Raw genomic sequence first — 14,434 nt, forward strand, 5'->3', positions numbered from 1 at the left:
CTCTCTCTGTCTCTCAGGAAATAAAAACTCAACTTAGAAAATTGTTATATATTTAGTGATTCCTTAGTTAGTGTCCTAAAGAGTACATATATATTCCATTAGTCCCTAAGAAGAATGCAGACTATGGCTAATGGGCGGGGGGGATGTCTCCTTTAAAGCAAACATTCCATAACATAAATGTAACTTTATTAAAAAGACTTTCAGTGTATCATCATTTAGATGTTCTCTAGATTAAAAATTAAGCTATGTTTTGGTATACATTTAGTCAATAAGGGATATGGGGATCAGTAGATCGAGTAAAGGTTACATTGCTGGACTCTTACTTAGTGGACTATGGTTTGAGTCCCGGACCTGGTGGCTTAAAATTCACGTTGCGCATGTGTGCATGTATGTCCAGAATCCCAAGAGGAGAATACAGGAGAAGGGATTGTGGAGTGGTCATCCCCCATGGGGGGTGATTTCTCACTTTCTGTCTGTCTGTCTCTCTCTCTCTGGTGAACGCATGCACCCTATAGCAAAAAAAAATGCCTCTTAAAAGATAGTAGGAGACCAGCAGATAGTGTAATGGTTACATTGTTGGACTTCTATATGGTCAACCTCAGTGAAAGTCCCAGACCTGGCAGCTTCAAATTCACACTGAGCACATGTGCATGCATGCCCAAAATCCTGAGAGGAGACTGGAGGAAAAGGGATTGAGGTGTGGCCATCCTCCCTGGAGAGTGATTTCTTGCTTTCTGTCTCTCTGTCTCTCTCTACCTGTCTGGTGAGTGCATGCTCCCTATAGCAAAAATCTCTCTAAATAAATAAATAAAATTGAAAAAGAAAGAAAGAAGGGATGTGAAGAGTTTGAAAGATCTATAGTATCATAGTAACATAGAAAATAAAATGAGTTCATTTGTAAACAAGCCAGGCTCTAGATATTAGTAACTTTGGGGAAATTAGAAATATTTAGCACTTCCAAATTTTATGATTCTGGTGTAAATGGTGTTATATCTGATGCATATTAAAGAGGAAACAAGTGGATGACAGAAATAATATGCTTATTCCACTTAAAAATCATTTTTAAAGTTCAGAATACTTTCTTTTAATCTTTAAACAATGTGCATTTTAGGTCTAGGTATCCTATCTAGGTATTTTTATATTTTTCCTTTAGGGAACATTATTTGTGTGCATCCTGAGCTAGAAGTTTCAAGGTCAGCATTATGTGCACAGTTGTAATAGTCCCAACAGAAAGATAAATATATATTGACTGAGACTGGAGTTCCAGTTCTTTCAGTTGCTGAAGGTCAACAGCCCCTTAGAGGTACTCTCCAACCTTCAAATGTCTATAGGTTAAATTACTGATGAATCGCTGCACTTTTCTAAATGGAGGAAACTTACATTGTACTGGGATGCAGCCTGATGAATTGTGTTTTTTGACTGATATAATTTTGAACAATATGGGAAACTATTTCAGTCTAGGTCTACTTCCAAAACTTTATGGAAATGATTGTAAAACTGACCACTGAGGCTGAATATACTGGCCAAAAAAGATTTAAGGGCACTATTTCTTTTGCAAACCTGAGTTGTAACACTGTCTTAGAATCAATTTAGAATGAGCTGACACCTTAAATTCTAAATCATGTTAACATTCAAATTATGTAGGTACCAAAGACATGTAATATTGATAAGGTTGGGGATGTTGGAGTAAGAATTCATTAATGAAACCAATAAAAAGCACCAAAAAAAAAAAACAATGTAAAATCATCTTCAATGAATACAGAAGGATTTTAGACTTGAGGTAATCATGTGGCACAGGGTGTTGAAAGCAGCACAACAGGACAGAGAAAATCTAAAGGAGACATTTGTCTTTGCATGTTTCAACTGGAATATTTTAAAGAACATGATCCCTGCAAGTCAGTGCTGAGAGAATTAAACAGACATAATAAAGAAGAATAAATGAAGCAGCTACTTAATTTTTTTTCTCCTAGTTTACAAATCATGCAGCAATATACCACTAGGCTTTTATACTACAACTTTAATGTGTAACTTGAAACTTCTTTGCAATTCCGTAACTTTCTATAGAAAGTTACTATCATAAATATATTCTTATAGTGTCATTTCAAAACTGATTTCATAAAATTTGACACTAATTTAGAGTCATTTAATTAATATTTTGAGTGAAATAATAATTTTAGATAACTTTCCATTTTTAAAAAAATATATATTTAATCCTATTTGTTATTGTTATTTTTCAATTTGACCAGACAGAGACAGAGAGAGAGAGAGAGAGAGAGAAAGGGAAAGAAAGAGAGAAGGAAAGCCTCCAGGTCCTGGACTTGAACCATGGTCGGCCATGTGGGAATCTAGTGCCTTTAACCACCACTGCAGGCCCCAGTAACTTCCTTTTTTGTAAAAAGTATCTGTTAGTTATATGTGAAATAAATAAATTAATGACATACATGATATACTTTGTGACAAATACGTCACCTCAACTATATGTCAAATTCAATTTTTACTATTAGTAGCTCACATGTCCAAGTTTGCCTATAAAATTTTATTTTATTTTTATATAAATTATTTAATTAGTTCTTGGAAAGAAATTTAGAACACCATTTTGTGAGGATAAACTCCATTTGAAATGGCAAACATGGATCACAGGTAGCCCTGGATCTGAGGAACAGCTTTGATTTTTGGTGAAATTTGTGAGTCCACAGCATTCTGATCAATTTTGCGCTGCTCTGTAGTCTCAAATTTCTCCTCTGTGTCGAAGATCTCACCTTCCTGGTGCCTGGACTTCTGCAGCTCCTTTTTCTTGAAGTAAGCATTAGTGAGGTGTTTGGGGATTTTTATTTTGCTATTATCAGTTTTCTTAGAGATTGCAATGACAAATTTCTGGTGTATTCTATGAAGTGGAACTTAATTGAGGACCAGAGGTCATCACAAGTAGCAAGCCACTGCTCAGCTGCTTCACGAAAACACTCTCCTGCTTCTGTGGCACCCAGTGAGGATGATCAGAAAGGTCCCAGGAGTGATGCTACGTCGCAGCTTTCTCATATGCTGACTGAAGGGTTTTATGCCATGGCTAAACAGCTTCTGAGACACATCTTTAGTAGGATAATACCTAGGCATTTTGCAAAGTTTAACCACCATTTAACCACCAGGTACCACCATTCTTGTCCCCACCAACTGGTTTTCTGACAGTGGCAAGAATCTTCTTTATTTTTTTTTGAGAGGTTTTTTGCTATAGGGCGCATGCATTCGCCAGAAAGACGGAGAGCGACGGAGAGACAGAAACAGAAAGCGAGGGGGATGGCTATGCTGCAATCCTATCTCCTCCATTCTCTTCTCGGGATCTTGGGCACACACGCACATGCACCCAGCGTGAGTTTAAGTCACAGGGTCTGGGACTCGAACCGCAGTCGACTACATGGGAGTCCAGCGACAAAGCCATTATGCCAACTGCTGGTCCCTGACAAGAAACTTATTTTTCTTTTCAATTCTGGATTTAGTGGCTAAGTATTTCCTCTTATACATGGCCTTCCTGGAATACATGGCAGATCAGGAGTATCTGCCAATGCCACAGACTAGGACTGGGATTTAGCTGCAATGAGGCTTCTCCTTCCTGTTGTTTTTAGCCTTGGGGTCATCCTTTTTTAACTTTGCCATTAGCATCACCCTTCTTGGCTTCAAGTTCTTCTTAGTACCCTGCTTCACAGCTTTTTCACCTGCCATCTAAAGTAGTGGGAAAGGGAATTAAGCTCTCTGCTTCTAGTATATGAGCAATCATGGGAGGTTCGACTCTCCGCCTAATTTTTTTTTTTAAATCAGTGAAAGTGCTTTTCATAAATATATACTGAAGAATAATCTCCACTGTTTTTATTATTAGACCTCCCTTGTTATTGTGCTTCCTTTTGGTTTGTATACTCAATAAAAATGGGATCTTTGGATTTTAAATGGATTTTATTTATTTATTTATTTGTTTGTTTTTTTTTTGAGAGGTTTTTGCTATAGGGCGCATGCGCTCACCTGACAGACAGAGACATAGAGACAGAAAGTGAGAAATCACCCCCCAGGGGGGATGGCCACGCCGCAATCCCTTCTCCTCCAGTCTCCTCCCGGGATCTTGGGCATGCATGCACACGCGCCCGGCGTGAGTTTTAAGCCACCGGGTCCGGGATGTGAACCGCAGTCGACTACGTGGGAGTCCAGCGACATAGCCATTACGCTAACTGCTCGTCCCCTTAAATGGATTTTGAGAGCTACAAGTACATATTACTTTGATTAAAAATATTCTTAAAAGAATCTGGTGAAATTACCATTACATATACATTGGAATTATAACATTTTGTTAGGCTTAGTCATTTTATTAGAGTATTTTATTCTTAAGATCTACTTTGAAGAAGATGTGTAGAGACTACATAGAAAAGGTAGAATAATGAATACAGTACAATACAGTAATAATGAATGCAGTATCTTGCTGAAAGATAGTGAACCAGGAAATAAGGATGCAGCACATATATACACACATTTAATAATACATCCATGTATGCACATACATGCAAATTATCTTTTCTGGCTTTAGAGTCATACACACAAACATATGCACAAGTAAGTGTAGTGTATTATGTGATCAGTTATATAATAGGGTGATAAGTAGCTCAATTTTTAGAATATTATGAGATTATAGAAAAAAAGTCCTCCAACCTTAGATGCATTCTTTCTAAAAGCCAAAGGACAAAGAAGATCAAGTTCTCAGTCACAGCTGGCTCCCAGAGTGATTTGATACAATCTCTATCACTACACTGTGGTAGCAAGTGCCTTTCTGCTTTCTTGTGTAAAAAAATAATTTGTCAGTTGCATTAGTCTATAAGCAGTTGTCTGAATGCCAAAGAATACAAGCAACCCCATCATAGGAGGCTAGTTGTACAAGGAATAGGTGGTCCTGTGATTATATGATTCTATTTTATGTAGAACATTTCAGAATCATGAAGCAGTAAAATTACTCTACTGCAAGTGAATCAGGGCTAGGTGTGTTAAATTGGTAGTAGCTGAATTGTGAGTTGATAATGCTCGGTGGTATGTTGGCTTGGAAAATGTTTCATGATCCTCTCATACTGTTTTCAGATGAACAATTTCTGGATAAAAGATAAAAGTATTTCCTCTAGTAGTTAATTATAGATATTTATATACAGTTAATAGAATATTAAAAGGGAAACCTTAGAACTTATCTTCTAGAGTGGAATAATTTTAAGAGTAAGAGGCAACACTGTTAATAATTACATAGAAAGCTAGGCACAGAGACATGTGCCTGGAATCTCAGATACTCAGGAAGCTGAGGCAAGAGTGTTGAGAGTTGAAGGTCAGCCTAGGTATCACAGCTAGACCTTGTCTCTGAAATAATAGTAATAATAATAATAGTATTGAAACAACAGGCATAAACTAGGAAGCACTATTTCAGGCGACTTGGGATATGTAACTACTCTAAAATGAGATATAAATCTTTACAAGACCAAGTTTATTGTAGAATTATTCATGATTCCTAAGACATGGAATCAACCTAAGAGCTCCAAATCTTATGATTGGATTGACAAACTGTGACAAATACATATTATGGAATACTACTGAGCTATAAGGAACAATAGTATTATTATATGAGGCCTTGTTATTTTATACAAAGTGGATGGATGTGGATATAGAAGATTTAATGCTAAGTGAAGTAAGCCAAACTATGACAGACAAACACCATATGTCTCCACTCAATATATGTCGAATGTCTGCGCTCTATGGCAGAAATAGATTAGAAAATATACCAGTAGGTGGGCAAGTGTAGATACAAGAGATTGCATAGGAGGAGAGTGGATAGTAGAGAGTGGGTAGGAGGGGCTCAGGGGAGAAATACTTAACAGACATAAAGTTCTCCAATGAAAATTATATATGTGGTAATTGCTTTGAATGTCATGGGTATATTTATATTTTGAAAAACTATATTGTGTGCTGTAGAGATGTACAACTCGTAAATGTGAATAAGAAATCATTAAAAAAAACCAAAACACTTTACAAGATAGTTTCACAGATCACCTAGGCCTGGTCAATAGTGAAAATCATTGTCATCTTCCTAGTACTGAAGGGACAATTGTATGAATGAATTGATTTCCATATAATAGATATCCATTTCATAACACAAGCAAATAATATGGTTCCTGAGTATGTTGTTTGTATGAGTGTTGCTTCTGAACTCTAAAAACTTTTGAATGTTGTAGATATTGCAGTATCATTAGATAGAAATGTCTGTTACAGTGGCTCTCTTCCAAATTAATATCCCATAATTTCCACTAGTATCTTAACTTTCTTGGTCAGTTTACACTTTTTTCCCCTTCTCTTTATAATTGATGTTGGAAGTTAATTTCTGATCTAAGAAAACAGGTAGAAAATTTTTATTTGCTTTCTCTGCGGTATCTATTTTTTCCCTCCATATCTGACTAATAGGAATATTATACTTAAAAGAGAGGCTTGAAAGAAACGTTCTTGATTCTGTTTGCTGTGATGATATCTCACTGTGACCTCTTAAACAAATGATTGAGTCATTTTGTTGATGTCTTCATGAAGTTTTATAATAAAGGAAACTGAATGAAGTACATTTTGTGCCACTTTCTTAGGTTTTTAGCTGAAAAACAATATAGCTACAATAGTATTACTTTACTAGAACCACAAATTAAACCCTTCACACATTAAACATATACATCCACAATTCTTTAATTCTCAGTTCAAAATGTTGTTGTAAAGATGTTTTTTAATTTGAAAAGGGCCTAATTAGACCAATCATTCCACATGTCTGAATTATTAATATTTTCATAGAAAGATGTTTCAGAATTTAGGTGTAAGTTGTGAAATGATGGCAAAAATTGGTTTTAGCTGTGAGCTGCTTGGCTAATTCATATTTGTTTTCTGTCTTTCTGCATCTTTGATGTGTAACTAGATTTACACAATTCTCATAGTATTCTGAGGAAAGACACAATTAAGTTCCAAATGTGACGGTGAAACTGTGTTGCTTAAAGGTAAGGACATTCTACCCTGTTCACTGGCTAAGAGGAAATGTAATCAACATATTCTTTTTGTTCAGTTCACTGTCAAGATACACATTTAGATTCTGAGATACGTTGTTTGGAAGTTTCTCTTTACTTTGTCACCATCTTTCTTTCTTTTAAAATAATTTCCCACTTCATACCCACGTATTTCAATAGCCCCAAGCTTTACCTTTTAAAGCTATTCAAATGTTATTTGTGAATATTTAGTAGCTTTGTTGAAATAGAACAAGTAACATTGCCTTTTATAATTGAATTACACTGGATCAACCTTTCTTTGATAAATGAAACAATTTTATTGTGAGTTTTATGTTAAACCTCAGTGGAGCTCTCTACCTTGCCCCTGGCCCCAGTATAGGGACTTTTTTATTTTACTACTGCTTTCTTATGTCCAGTGACACGTGCATATAAATAATCATGTCCAACTCTGCAGTGACTGAAAGTACTCAGCACAAAGTAGATGCTTAGTACTTCTTTCCTGTCTATGAGTTGGCCATAGGATTTACTTTTGTGTCTCATAAGGTTTTGTATGATGAGATATGAGTACTTAAGGCATATTTAGGAAAATAGGCTGTTGTGATGGTTGCTTTAGGCTAGGTTTTGTTTTACTGATAGTAGGAAAAAAAAAAAGGTGAATATCTCCCCCAAATACGTTTCACATTCTGGGAAGTCAGGTTATTCTATTATTTGAAAAAGATGTTTGTGCGCCTTGAGATGAAGGAGCAAATGTTTCCAAATATTGTTCACCTACACAGAGCTCAGCTTAAAATTGGGGCCATTTGTAGTAGTTTTCCTCCTTTGGTGTCCTCCCTCTGTCAGCTTTTTGAGAAGAGGGTATATGTTTGCATGTAAGTAGCCTTTTCACAAAATTTACAGTTTGCTGACAGTAACGACATAAAATCTATTTTAAAGATGATCATTTTATATATTTTTAATATACGTACAGTCATCCCAAATAGAACACTTAAAGAAGAATCTTGAAGTACTAAAGTTTACTTCTTTGTGAAACACAATTATATCATGGTGCCTGAGAAAAAAGTATCTTTAATTTAAGACTGACAATTTTTTATTTTTAAAAAGATGGTATTGCTATGTCACAATTCTCTTACCTCAGCCACTTCAGTACCTGTAACCACACGTGCACACACCCTGACTTGCTCTTCTAGAAAGGGTGTTGCTATGCTGCCCAGGCTAGCCTTGAACTTGCAATCCTCCTGCCTCAGCCTCCCTGCATCGCTGGGATTATAGGCCACTATGCCAGACTTTTCAGGCGAGATAGAAATTGAATTCAGGCTTCATATGTGGCCTCAGCCCATGAAGCAGCGGTGTCTTAGCAGCTTGTCCCAATGCAACTGGACCTCATAATGATAGATTTTAATGGGATTTCACTTTCCTGTTAAAATTTTCTACTTTGTGTTACTTTTATTTTATTAGTCAAATATTTTTAGAAAGTTTTTTTGCTATACAGCATGTGTGTTAGAGAGAGAGAGAGAGAGAGAGAGAGAGAGAGAAAGAGAAAAAGAGAAAGAAAGAGAAAGAGAAAGAGAAAGAAAAAAAAGAGAAAGAGAAAGAGAAAGAGAAAGAGAAAGAGAAAGAGAAAGAGAAAGAGAAAGAGAAAGAGAAAGAGAAAGAGAAAGAGAAAGAGAGTAATCACCCCCTAGGGCAGATGGCCATGCAACAATCCCTTCTCCTCCATTTTCCTCTCTGGACTTTGGACATGCACACACATGCACCTGGCATGAGTTTCAAGCTTCCAGGTCTGGGACTTGAATCATGGTTGACTATGTGGAAATTCAGCAACATAACCATTATGTCATCTGCTGGTCCCGTTACTTTTATTTTAATCATGAGAGGTCTTTATTTTTTAAAATTTATTTTATGAGTATACCAGTTCTAAATTTTTGAGAAACATGTTTTAATAGGAAAATGAAAGTAACCAAAATGGAATTCAAATGGGTCATCTTAATTTAACATCTTCTGTGGCTTTATACTTGAGTACTTGATTATAAAATTTATAGAAATTTTAGATATGCTATATGAAGATTATACTTCACTAACTTCTCAGCTCATTCAGTTTCCTATTATTTGAAAATTATTAAAATAGAGCAAATAGCCCCAGCTATGGAAAGTTTTCTCCAACATGACACTGCAAATGTAATGTCAATATTGTAAACAATGTACTATGAAACTGGTTCATTTATTAAGTAAGATAACAGAAAGAAAGAGAAGGAATACAATAGATGTGTTTTATGTGACGTATCTTGCCCTTAAAATACTGAACTAATACATTGGACTCAAGAATGGTTAAGAGGCACGATGATCAGAAGCCATATACAGGCATCTAATATTTTCAGTTTTCAATGATTTCAGACATGAAAAATTGTGCATAGGGGAGAAAAACAATTGAATTATTCTGTATGTTATGTAAAACTAACAAAGAACATCATAGGAATTCCTTGAAAAGTTTTCAGTGTAACATAGTGGGTTGTATAACAGATGCATATAATTTAGAAAAAACTTTTTTTTGTTTTATCAGTGTCAAATATAGGTTAGTAAATATATTATTGAAGGTATTTTAATTTTTAGAAACTTGTCTTCCTGCTTATGTGGTTAAAAAAAAAAATCTTGAAATATAAAGAAACTGCCCTGTGGTCAATGATAGTCTTAACTACTTGTCAATCAAAAGCAGAAGTTTGTTGAGACATTTAATTACAAGATAATGTAGTCATCAAAATGTCGTTGTGGTAACTGACAGCTCATTTTGGACTGAAAGCATGCAGCTACCTCCCCTGAGGTCAGAGATGTTCGGAGGTTAACTTAATAATGACAAGTCCTTTATTATCACATTATGACATTGAAAAAATTGCAATTATACTAATAAATTAATAACAGTAATAAAATGACAGTCATAATTGCATAATATACAAGTTGTCAACTGCCTTTTTTTTTCATGGTTAGAATTTTTATCTTATCACTATATCTGCTTTATGTTAATTGTTCCCAACATGGCATAGACACAGAAGGATTCCTAAAATCTTTCAGAAGCAGTGTCTATATTTATGGGAGGCATGCATATCCATATTTTTTAATCCCACTTACCTTCTTCCTTCCTCTTTCTCTTCTGTTAATTTACAAGCCCTTAAAATAAATGTGAATTATTAATTACCACCTGACTCAGTATTAATGCGTAGTTAACATCCTTATTATCTCACAAAACCTTGTCTTCTGGCATCTCAAGAAAATTTTGGCCTAAATGCCTTCTAGGTAATGCATTCAGAAAAAAAAAATGAAGGCAAAAGGACAGTGTTTTATGTGCTACATTTTCTTTCTATTTTTTTCTGTTATCCTATCACCCTCCTAACACTGTGGAAGAATATAGTTTTAATCTATTATAAAAACATATAGGGTCAGATGTTGGTAAAAGTGGCTGGATTACACATGATCAAACATTTTGCATGAATATTTTATAGACTAGATCAAGTTTTTATTTAAAATAAATGATGTCAGTAATTTTTTGTTGGTTTGTTTTTGTTTTTGCTATCGAGCATGTGCACTCACTGAAGACAGACAGAAGGAGGGAGAGAGAAGGAAAGTGAGTAATCACCTCCTGGGGGAATTACCATGCCACAATCTCTTCTCCTCCATTTTCCTCTCAGGATTCTAGGCATGCTTGCACATGTGCATAGAGCAAATAGCCCCAGCTATGGAAAGTTTTCTCCAACATGACACTGCAAATGTAATGTCAATATTGTAAACAATGTACTATGAAACTGGTTCATTTATTAAGTAAGATAACAGAAAGAAAGAGAAGGAATACAATAGATGTGTTTTATGTGACGTATCTTGCCCTTAAAATACTGAACTAATACATTGGACTCAAGAATGGTTAAGAGGCACGATGATCAGAAGCCATATACAGGCATCTAATATTTGCAGCTTTCAATGATTTCAGACATGAAAAATTGTGCATAGGGGAGAAAAACAATTGAATTATTCTGTATGTTCTGTAAAACTAACAAAGAACATCATAGGAATTCCTTGAAAAGTTTTCAGTGTAACATAGTGGGTTGTATAACAGATGCATATAATTTAGAAAAAACTTTTTTTTGTTTTATCAGTGTCAAATATAGGTTAGTAAATATATTATTGAAGGTATTTTAATTTTTAGAAACTTGTCTTCCTGCTTATGTGGTTAAAAAAAAAAATCTTGAAATATAAAGAAACTGCCCTGTGGTCAATGATAGTCTTAACTACTTGTCAATCAAAAGCAGAAGTTTGTTGAGACATTTAATTACAAGATAATGTAGTCATCAAAATGTCGTTGTGGTAACTGACAGCTCATTTTGGACTGAAAGCATGCAGCTACCTCCCCTGAGGTCAGAGATGTTCGGAGGTTAACTTAATAATGACAAGTCCTTTATTATCACATTATGACATTGAAAAAATTGCAATTATACTAATAAATTAATAACAGTAATAAAATGACAGTCATAATTGCATAATATACAAGTTGTCAACTGCCTTTTTGTTACATGGTTAGAATTTTTATCTTATCACTATATCTGCTTTATGTTAATTGTTCCCAACATGGCATAGACACAGAAGGATTCCTAAAATCTTTCAGAAGCAGTGTCTATATTTATGGGAGGCATGCATATCCATATTTTTTAATCCCACTTACCTTCTTCCTTCCTCTTTCTCTTCTGTTAATTTACAAGCCCTTAAAATAAATGTGAATTATTAATTACCACCTGACTCAGTATTAATGCGTAGTTAACATCCTTATTATCTCACAAAACCTTGTCTTCTGGCATCTCAAGAAAATTTTGGCCTAAATGCCTTCTAGGTAATGCATTCAGAAAAAAAAAATGAAGGCAAAAGGACAGTGGTTTATGTGCTACATTTTCTTTCTATTTTTTTCTGTTATCCTATCACCCTCCTAACACTGTGGAAGAATATAGTTTTAATCTATTATAAAAACATATAGGGTCAGATGTTGGTAAAAGTGGCTGGATTACACATGATCAAACATTTTGCATGAATATTTTATAGACTAGATCAAGTTTTTATTTAAAATAAATGATGTCAGTAATTTTTTGTTGGTTTGTTTTTGTTTTTGCTATCGAGCATGTGCACTCACTGAAGACAGACAGAAGGAGGGAGAGAGAAGGAAAGTGAGTAATCACCTCCTGGGGGAATTACCATGCCACAATCTCTTCTCCTCCATTTTCCTCTCAGGATTCTAGGCATGCTTGCACATGTGCGTGGTGTGTTTTTCAATCTGCCAGGTCTGGGACTCAAAGTGCTCTTTTGGCCATGTGGGATCCAGTCACTTTAACCACTGCTGACCCACTTGGCACAGTGGTTATACTAATTATCTGATTTTAGTATTTAGATTAATCTAAACAACATAGACACAATTTTTGATTTCCTAACTTTGCATACATCTTCTTAACCTAACTTATTTCTTACGTAAAATTATGCAGTTAATCGAATTTTAAGAAGTACAGATTACTCTAGGATTTGTTTAATCATAGATTTATGTGTGGAATGATCTAGTCATGAGTTTGCACTTGGTGATTGACATTTATTTATATAGAAAAACCTGTGGATAGAATGTTAAATGGCTCCTGTCTCCGTTAACCTGAATTGGAGATAATTAATTGTATGCTTTTGTATATTTTCTCCTGGGATAGAAAAGAACTTTTTCTTTTTTTTTTTTTTTTAGATTTATATATTTTATTCATGATAGAGATTGCATGAGAGAGAAAGAGGAGAGAGATGCCCATGACAGGGTCCAGTCACACTACAACTCCCTTTCCCTGACCATCAAGTTCATCAGGATCTTGGATATGTAGGCTTATACCCAGAGCGTTTTCAAGTCAACCCAGGTATCCATACCCAAGGATGGCCGTGTAGCTTCTAGCACTGAAGTTCAATTTCCTACCAAGTATACCGCCTAGCTAGATCAAGCTATTTTGTAATGGTGATTTGCTCACTCTTTCTATATTTCTACATTTCTATAATATATGTGTCAAATGGCTCCTAATGTATATATATATATATACATATATATATGTGTGTGTGTGTGTGTGTGTGTATTAAGTCTACTGGGGAGAAGTTTGCTTTTTGATACCTATAGTCAGAAAGCTTACCCAAGTTTCTGCCAGGGTCATAGGATTGTTAAAAAGTCTGTTTTTTTTTAGACAAATTTGTAAAGTAGTACACAACAGCTTATGGATCATATGTTAACTATTTATTAATATATTGGATTGTTGGAAAATTCATGATGCATTTTTCTGTTTTTCTATGCAAAAACACATTACCACTTTTCAGATGACCCAATATAACATATATAATATATATAGCTATCAGAAACCTTACATTGTTTTTTCCTCAGTGGAGAGAACAAATGCTCCAGAGTCAAATATGTTTTAGGGAAACTAAAGTCTTAGGAAGTCATTAGTAATATGGCAGTATTTTGCAAACTTGAAAATAATAATAATTGTCAGTATTTACTGAGTAAAGTTTACTATGTTCTTGGCAAGATTTTAAGGATACATACTAAAACATATAATCATCCCAGCATGTATGAGGGACATACTATCAGGTCATAAAGGAACTCATAACATATTTTTCTATGTTTTTCTATGCAGAAGTGCATCATGACTTTCCCAACAACCCAATACTATTACCCCCATTTTGCAAGTGAAGAAACTGAGCCACAGAGAGGGTAAATAACCTCAGATTACACAGTTAGTGTGTTATGGAGATGGATTCAAAACCCAGGCAGTCTGGCTCCATAGTCCATGTCTTAAACCAGTAAGGACATTGTAGGACAATATATGAAAGAATTGTTCATGGAAAAATGCATATTATGAATAAATCGTGCATGGATTTTGAAGAATTTTGTACCAAAAAATGTATTTTGATTTCATTTTTTGTGACTTTGTGAACTATCCTCATAATATAAAGAGCACTGCACTGAGAACCAGGAGAGCCAAATTCTAGTCTTTTTACTATGAAATAGTCCTATGATTTCACACAAGCTTACTCTATTGTGCCAAGTTTCCTCACCTGAAAAATGAGCCAGTTCAGAGTTCTGTAATCTGGGATTATGAGAGTTTAAGAAGCAGGCTAATTCCTTTTTAGCTACTCTTAGAGGAGAGCTCATAGAGTTTTCTGTTTCAGAGGTGTACTTTTTATTGGACCAGTCAGTGGTGTGGTGGTTAAGGCTGCTGGATCTCATATGGCTGGCCATGTGGTTCAAGTTTCAGAATCATTAGCTTGAAAAACACACCAAGTACGTATATGTGCATGCCCAAAACCTCAAAAAGAGAGTGGAGGAGAAGGGATGGTGGCATGGCCAA

This window comes from Tupaia chinensis, unplaced genomic scaffold, assembly GCF_000334495.1.
Source record: "Tupaia chinensis unplaced genomic scaffold, TupChi_1.0 Scaffold144426_1, whole genome shotgun sequence".
In the NCBI taxonomy this organism is placed as follows: domain Eukaryota; kingdom Metazoa; phylum Chordata; class Mammalia; order Scandentia; family Tupaiidae; genus Tupaia; species Tupaia belangeri.